Here is an 8,675-nt window from a genome sequence, read left to right as displayed (position 1 = left end):
TATGTAAAAACCAACAGGTTAACTGACCAAACTTTTCCAGATTTCAATTGGCTCTATGGGATCAAATAGACATGATAGGGCAATCATGATGAGAACAATAATCTTAACCATGTTTAAGAAAAAATACAAACTTTTAGTACAAGTACTTGTTTACTTCAGTACTCATAAAGGGTGAGAATCCCAGCTACTCAGAGGCTGAGGTGGGAAGATCACCTGAGCCACAAGTTTAAGACCAGCCTGGACAATATAGCAAGACCCCTGCCTCAAAGAAAATTGAGATTTAAATTTTGTTTGTGATTTCCTCAAAGTGAATAACAGTAAAATTTAACAAACTAGCATAGTTCAATTTACTAAACTAGAAAATATAACATTCAGCTGGGCATGGTGGCTCATGCCTGTAATTCCAACACTTTGGGAGACTGAGGTGAGAGGACTGCTTGAGGCCAGGAGTTTGAGACCAGCCTGGGCAACACAGTGAGACTCCATCTCTATAAAGTTAAAGAAAAGGAAAATTTTAGTGTGCTTTGTGGCAGGCACTATATATGAGAGCTAAAGTCTTCTGTACCTCCACATTGCCATACTTTCGTATTCACAAAGGATGGTTAGAAGCTAGAATACAACATTTTTTGGTGTTTATAAATGCTGCCAAAAGAAGAAATGTTTACCAAATTTCAAATAACACAGATGTAAATTGGCAGTTAGCAGCTTTCCATATAAAGCTTCATCTCAGCATGAGAAACTTGATTAGAGTCAAAACTAGCCAAGGAAAATTCAAGTGTATGATACCTAAAAGTCTACTGTGTGGCTGTCTGAAAACATGTATTGTACCATGGTGTTATCCAGCCAGCCAGCCTTTTGAAGCTACCTGTAACAGTCACTGTTGTAGGGGAGAAAGCCCTACAATTTAAAAATAATCTAAGTGAGCCTGGGCGCAGTGGTTTGCACCTATAATCCCAGCACTTTGGGAGGCCAAGGCGGGCAGATCACCTGAGGTCAGGAGTTCGAGACCAGCCTGGTCAACATGGTGAAACTCCATCTCTCCTAAAAATACAAAAATTAGCCAGGCATGGTGGCAGAAGCCTGTAATATCAGCTACATGGGAGGGTTAGGCAGGAGAATCACCTGAACCTGGGAGGTGGAGGATGCAGTGAGCTGAGTTTGCACCATTGCACTCCAGCCTTGGTGACCGAATGAGACTCCATCTCAAAAAAAAAATTGAATGATATTAAATATACATCTTAGCACCTTTGGCATTTTAGTCCAAATCAATTTTGACAAATAAATAAGGGACTTAACTCTTCATCTTCATTTTTCCAAAAGCAGATTCACCCAGCACCTTCATTTCCCTCTATAACATACAATATTTTTGCTTCAACTATTGAAATTGTTCCTTCATTCTGACCTTCAAACATGTAGAGGGCTTTCCAAGTCCCTAAAGCAGGAAGCAGTTCCTCATGATCAAATTCATTATCAAGGCTGGGTGTGGTTTCTCATGCCTATAATCCCAGCACTCTGGGAGGCCAAGGTGAATGTATCACTTGAGCCCAGGAGTTCAAGGCCAGCCTGGGCAAAATGGTGAAATCCCATCTCTATAAAAAAAATACAAAAATTAGCCAGGCGTAGTGGCACATGCTTGTAGTCCCAGCTACTTGGGAGGCTGAGGTGGGAGGCCAGCTTGAGCCTGAAGGGGCAAGGCTACAGTAAGCCGTGATGGAGACACTGCACTCCAGCCTGGGTGACAGAGCAAGACTGTCTCAAAATATATATATTTATTTTTCACTATCAAAATCCACGACCAGAAGTCCTCATCCCACTCTCTTGACTGGCTCCTCTATGTAACTGCCTTCTGAGCTCTTCCAATCTTGTGCAAACTTCTCTGGGATTTTGGATTTGGTTTTTGTACATTTCACTCTGTTGTCAGGCCTGCTCACTTGGTTTATGTGAGCCTGCCTTCAACCTCAGCCAGCTAGACTTCACATTTTTGGGCCTCTGGTTTTTCTCTTTTTTTTTTTTTTTTCACAGTAGAAAAGGCATTCGTTTATTTGTTTTTACAGCAAATATTATGATCTTTTATCTCTAAGTTCCATTACATCAAAACAATATTAACATTTAATACTTCTTTTTTGATGACGCAATTCAGTGTCATCAGCTTTTACAGAAATAAATACTTAGGCTGGGTGCGGTGGCTCACGCCTGTAATCCCAGCACTTTGGGAGGCTGAGGCGGGTGGATCACGAGGTCAAGAGATCGAGACCATCCTGGTCAACATGGTGAAACCCCGTCTCTACTAAAAATACAAAAAATCAGCTGGGCATGGTGGCGCATGCCTGTAATCCCAGCTACTTAGGAGGCTGAGGCAGGAGAATTGCCTGAACCCAGGAGGCGGAGGTTGCGGTGAGCCGAGATCGCGCCATTGCACTCCAGCCTGGGTAACAGGAGTGAAACTTCGTCTCAAAAAAAAAAAAGAAAGAAATACTTTAAAACAATGAAAATATCAGCTTGCTTTAACAAACTATAAACGAAACGAATTTCTCTTAACTGGTGATAGTCAAAATCCCAACTGTAGAACAATCCTCAGAAAACTTCAAATGTAAAATCACTCAGTTCAATTTAGATATCGTCAATGTCTTCATCATCATCTCCAATATCACAAACTGGATTTCATCATCATCTCCAGGACCAAATGTGTCTGTTTCATTGATTTTAGCATGTTCTGGAAGCTCGCCATATGCCTTCAGACTTCTAGCTTCATCCGCATTGTACTTTAAAATTACATCAGCTTTGTTATCCTGATAGTCTGTAGACCAACCAATATAATGTCTGAAGTATTTATCCAAACCTTTTTTCTCAATTTCCCTCTGATGTGGCATAACCTCTTTACGCCATCAAAACACAATGCTTCCAATCGTCCATTTCCCAACATTTTGATTATCTGAGCATACTCTTGTCCATCTTCTTTAAACACCAACTCTCTTTTTTCAGATTCATTCTCATTCTTACTCCTGCGCCTTTTTTTTTTTTTTGAGACGGAGTTTCGCTCTTGTTACCCAGGCTGGAGTGCAATGGCACGATCTCGGCTCACCGCAACCTCTGCCTCCTGGGCTCAGGCAATTCTCCTGCCTCAGCCTCCTGAGTAGCTGGGATTACAGGCACGTGCCACCATGCCCAGCTAATTTTTTGTATTTTTTTTAGTAGAGACGGGGTTTCACCATGTTGACCAGGATGGTCTCGATCTCTTGACCTCGTGATCCACCCGCCTCAGCCTCCCAAAGTGCTGGGATTACAGGCTTGAGCCACCGCGCCCGGCTCCTGCGCCTGTTTTTACCTCCTTTACCTTTATTCTTGGGCATGGTGGCATTGAGGGCCTCGTGCGACCTCTTCCGAGTCCTTTTTGGCGGTTACTACTCCACAACAGGCTGAACTAAGACGTTTTAGACAGGTACGCAGAAGAGACTGGCTGGGCCTCTGGTTTTTCTATATTTTTGTCTAAATTTTGTTCATTTGTGACAAACTGGCTGGGTCTCCCATTTAATTCTTTTGGTACATGTTTTCCATTTTCGTTATGCCATCTCTGATCCATCTCCATTTGTGTTTATTTCATTGACATTCTCTTTAGGTTTTTCCTTTTCAGTTGAGGTAGAAGACTGCCAATATCCTCTGGGGTTACACCCCTTATACTACAGACTTTTTTTTTTTGAGGTGGAGTTTCACTCTGTCACCTAGGTTGGAGTGCAGTGGCATGATCTCTCAGTTCACTGCAACCTCTGCCTCCTGGGTCCAAGTGATTCTCCCATCTCAGCCTCCCAAGTAGCTGGGATTACAGGCGCACACCGACACCTGGCTAATTTTTGTATATTTGGTAGAGATGGAGTTTCACCATGTTGCCTAGGCTGGTCTCTCAAACTCCTGACCTCAAGTGATCCACCCACCTAGGCCTCCCAAAGTGTTGGGGTTACTGGTGTGAGCCACTGCCCAGCCTACGTTACAGACTTTTGAAGCAGCCAATTTTGGGTTTGATCATGAGCTCATTGAAGCAGTCAGTTCCTTTGGCTGCTTGGGAGCCTCATTTATACATTTTTATGAATAGCCAAAAGTTTCCTTTGGATTTGCCACCACAACTGACCTTGGTTTGCCTTCTCCTCAGAAATTTGAAAGACTATTATCAAGCACTTCATTGGCAGAGTGTAATCCTCATATATCTCCAGGAGGCTCATACTGACTTGGAAGTTTTTATTACCAGCTGTGGCATTTTTCTGATAATTGATTCAGTTGCCTTTACTGTTCTCTCCAAGCATCTCCTATTGATTGCTATCACTTGTTGACCGATCTCTCCTATGTCTTCACTGATTCTCCCATTCTCACCATCCTCTTTTCCTCCATCTCTTGTATGTTCTGAAAGTTGTTGGAAATATTAGGATGGTAAAATTCCTGCAGCTCAGTGTCAAATTTCTTGACAAATTGATGAGTAATTCAATTCTCATTGAGCAGTCTGCTGTCTTCTGCCATTGGTGATGTTTTCTCAGCTTGTGGTGCATCTTTTTCAACACTGACTTTTAAAAACGTGTATGTCTTTAAAACATCATTTTCTCATAATACCGATGTGCTCAGCAGCCTTTTTGTAATCTCATTCTATTGTCTTTTACTTGACTCAGGTTGCTTCCATCAGGTCTCTGTTGGTGGTTTTGGCTTTTGGTTTTGAACATGGCCTTGTAACTCCATGGTGATCTGAAAGTTCAAGACCTTAGAGAAGATAACTTTTTAATTAATTAATTAATTATTTTTTGAGACAGTCTTGCTCTGTCGCTCAGGCAGCAGTGACCTGATCTCGACTCACTGCAACCTCCACCTCCTGGACTCAAGCGATTCTGCTGCCTCAGCCACTGGAGTAGCTGGGACTACAGGCACGGGCCACCACGCCTGGCTAATTTTGGTATTTTTAGTAGTGACTGGTTTCACCATGTTGGTCAGGCTGATCTCAAACTCCTGACCTAGTTAGTGATCCGCCCACCGCAGCCTCCCAAAGTGTTAGGATTACAGGCATGAGCCACCGCACCCAGCCAAAGACGGTAACTTAATGTTGCCCAGCGTGATCACTCGTTTTGTTCACAGGGAGGGAAGGAGAGTTTTGCTTAATGTATTCTTTCTCCTTCCAGTGCTTTTTAGGTTGGCATTTCTTCAAACGATTCCTGAGTTGTTTCGCATAGCTGAAGCTAGTTCAGTCTCAGTCCTTTCCTTGGCAGATGTGATGAATTTCTCAAGACTACCATTTTTCTAAGTTGTCAAACTGATCCCAAGCTCAGGGCCCACCTCTGGGCGCAGGCAGGGACGCAGGTCCCTACCCGGCCATCCCCTCCCCTCCAGGGAGGCAGCTGCCGCCCCACTCCGTAGGCTCCTCAGCAGCTCCTTCTTTTGGTCCCCCCTCACCAAGATGGCCGGAGGAACCCGCGCCACGACCTGCAGTGCCGCCCGCCCTGCGTACTTGAACTTGTGAGTGACCCGCCATTCGCAACTTCAGCGGCGCACGCACACTTTCCCCCCGGGGAGGGGCTGGGCGCAGCCAGGGCACCCGCCCGAAAGGGATGGACGGAGAGGTCCGGATGTTACCCGCCACCTCTCCGGAAGCTCCAGGCCCAGCAAAGAGCCGTGTTGAGAGGTCGCCCCCTGCAGCCACAGAGACCGTCAGCCTGGGCCACTGACCGAGCCACTGGAGGGTGGAGCCTGCAGCCCGGCTCGGGGGATGAAGCGCTCTGGGGTTGAGGTGGAAGAGGGTGGGGAAGCTGGGCTCCAGGAATGGAGAGCCCCTGGGAGGAGCCTGGAGCAGTGTCCTAGGGGTGGAGCTCTCCCAGGAGTGCCCAGGGAAGAACCTGGAGGTCCAAGCTGCGGACTCAGAGGAGAAGGGAGGCGGCCTACCGATGGCCCTAGAGGCCTCTAGTGCATCTTTCCTGCTGACACCTCAGGCCTGTAACAGAAAACAAGCACCCAAGGAATGATGGGGACAAATGATGATGTCAAAAGGCCACAGGAATAAGTTTGAAGGGGCTGCCATTGGTTGAATTTGGTACAGTTTTACAAATATTTATTTAAAAACATTCAATTAAAAAGAATCCATGGGTTCATATTACTATGATTACTACACTAGTGCTGCTACTAATATTAATATAACAGGAGAGAGAAGTAAAGGTGCTTTTTCTAAACAGAAGAATGACAACCAATAAATATAAATATTATAAAATTAGGAATTCACCATTTTGCAACAAGCGTGTTAATAATTGATTCAGCCAAGAATCACCAGTGGAAGCTAAACTATTAGCTGAAAGCCTGGGAATAGGTTATTTACACAGTCTTAAAGTAGCACTTCCTGGATTGCTTATTAATTATAAAGGTGACAATTTTCAGGCAATGGAGACATTTGCTGGACATTGCCTTAGCCAAAAACCAAACTTAGCTTTTCCAGTAGTAGGACAAACTGAGTGTGTCTCCTTGTGAGAAGAAGAAGAACACACATCATCTGGGTAGTATTTCTAATACACTTAACCTGATTAATGAAGAAACAGACAAATCAAAATTGAGGAACATTCTGCAAAGCAACTGACTTGAGCTCTTAAAAGATGGCAATATCATGAAAGAACAAAGTGGTAGGGCAGCAGTCTGCAGATCAAAGAAGATTCAAAAAACTACAACTAAATGCATGGCGTGATTCTGGACTGGACCTTTGTTTGCTTCTTGGTTTAGGAGGGAAACACCACAATTATAAGAGACATTATTTCCAAAGTTGCATAAATTTGAATATGAATTCAATATTAGATAATATTATATCAGTTTCCTGGGTACAATAATTTCATCATAGTTATGAAGGAGAAAGACTTTCTTCTTAGGACTCACAGGCAAAAGTATTTACAGGGGAAGTGTCCTGATGTCTGCAACAAATTCCCAAATGGCTCATATATATGTAATATATGTATGTTAATATATACGTAAATGTAGACATGTAAATGTAAACATGTGTGTGTGTGTATTCAGAGAGAGAAGCAAATACAGTGTGACTTTTGAACAACATCAGTCACGCATTCTGACTAACCCACATATAACTTTTGACTCCCCAAAACTTAGCTACTAATAGGCTACTGTTGACAGGAAGCCTTACTGATAATATAGTTACTTTGTATGTTATATGTATTACATACTGTATTCTTACAATAAAGTAAGCCAGAGAAAATATTAGTAAGAAAATCATAATGAAAATACACTTATGGTACTGTACTGTATTTACTGATACCGTAAGTTTCAACTATCTTTATAAGATGAATTGTCTGTCTGGAATGGTGGGCACCTGCAGTTGCAGACCTCAACCCTCACTCAATCTACATATCAAGCAATTCAACTTGTTCTTATAATGTCACGACTTTTGGGACACTGCTTCTTGGGAGCACTTCCAGCATTACTAGAGGCACTCCTTGTGGGTCCCATGGTGTTATTCAAGATTTACAGCATTATACTAAACACAATGAAAGACATGTGAAAACCACAAGAGGTGGTTTTTTTTACTACGGTATGCAATTGACTGGAGATAGTAACGGCCACTGTGGAGATGATGATTAGTGTCACAGGCATTTAAAGCAAGTACTCAGTTTTGACCAATTTTAACTTTTTATAATAGATTTGTGTATATTCTATGGCAGAACATGATAAAATAGACCAATATCTACATATATTTTATGCATTCATGACAAACTGGTGTTCAAGGGACACCTGTATAACAAAATGCTAAAAAATGGTGAATCTAGGTGAAGAGCATGTGGGTGCTCATTGTACCATTGGTGCAACTTTTCTATAAATTTGACATTTTTCTGGACAAAAAAGCTCTGTAATCCCATGCGCACCTGTGGTCCCAGGTACTCAGGAGGTTGAGGCAGGAGGATCACTTGAGTCCAGGAGGCAGAGGCTGCAGTGAGCCAGGATGGCACCACTGTACTCCAGCCTGGAAGAAAGAGAGACCTTGTCTTAAAAAATAATAAATAGGCCGGTACAGCGGCTTATGCCTGTATTTCTAGCACTTTAGGAGGCCGAGGCAGACAGATCACCTGAAGTCAGGAGTTCGAGACCAGCCTGGCCAAAATGGCAAAACCCCATCTCTCCTAAAGGTACAAAAATTAGTTGGGCATGGTGGCAGCTGATTTGTAATCCCAGCTACTTGGAAGGCCAAGGGAGGAGAATTGCTTGAACCCAGGAGGCAGAGGTTGCAATTCAAAAACAAATCCTGATTTATCTCTCTGCCTTCAAAACACAAGCACAATCTGACTGCTTCTTACTACCTCTTCTGCTCTCAGAGTTCTCACTGGGTTCTTCTTCGTACCCCATCTTTCCGCTCCCCTCTCCCTTGCCTATTTGAAGTGCTTCCCTGAGTTCCCTGACTGCTGCTCACCTCCCTCCTGGCTTCTCTTCCCTGCCAGCCCCTTAGTGTCTGACTCCCCTTCTCCCTCCCTGGAGCGTCTCATGCACAGCTGGGGCTTTGCTTACCATGGACTGCTGACAGCTTTCCCAGCCACACCTAAAGTACTGGGATTACAGGCATGAGCCACCGCACCCAGCAAGATGCTCTTTTTAATCTTTTTGTTTGTCCTTTTATTTTTTAAATTGACAATAATTGTACATATTCATGGGGTACACAGTGATTT

Source organism: Cebus imitator, unplaced genomic scaffold (genome assembly GCF_001604975.1).
Source record: "Cebus imitator isolate Cc_AM_T3 unplaced genomic scaffold, Cebus_imitator-1.0 Scaffold399, whole genome shotgun sequence".
NCBI classification, from domain to species: domain Eukaryota; kingdom Metazoa; phylum Chordata; class Mammalia; order Primates; family Cebidae; genus Cebus; species Cebus imitator.
The sequence above is the reverse complement of the archived record's forward strand: the minus strand, read 5'-3'. Positions refer to the sequence as shown.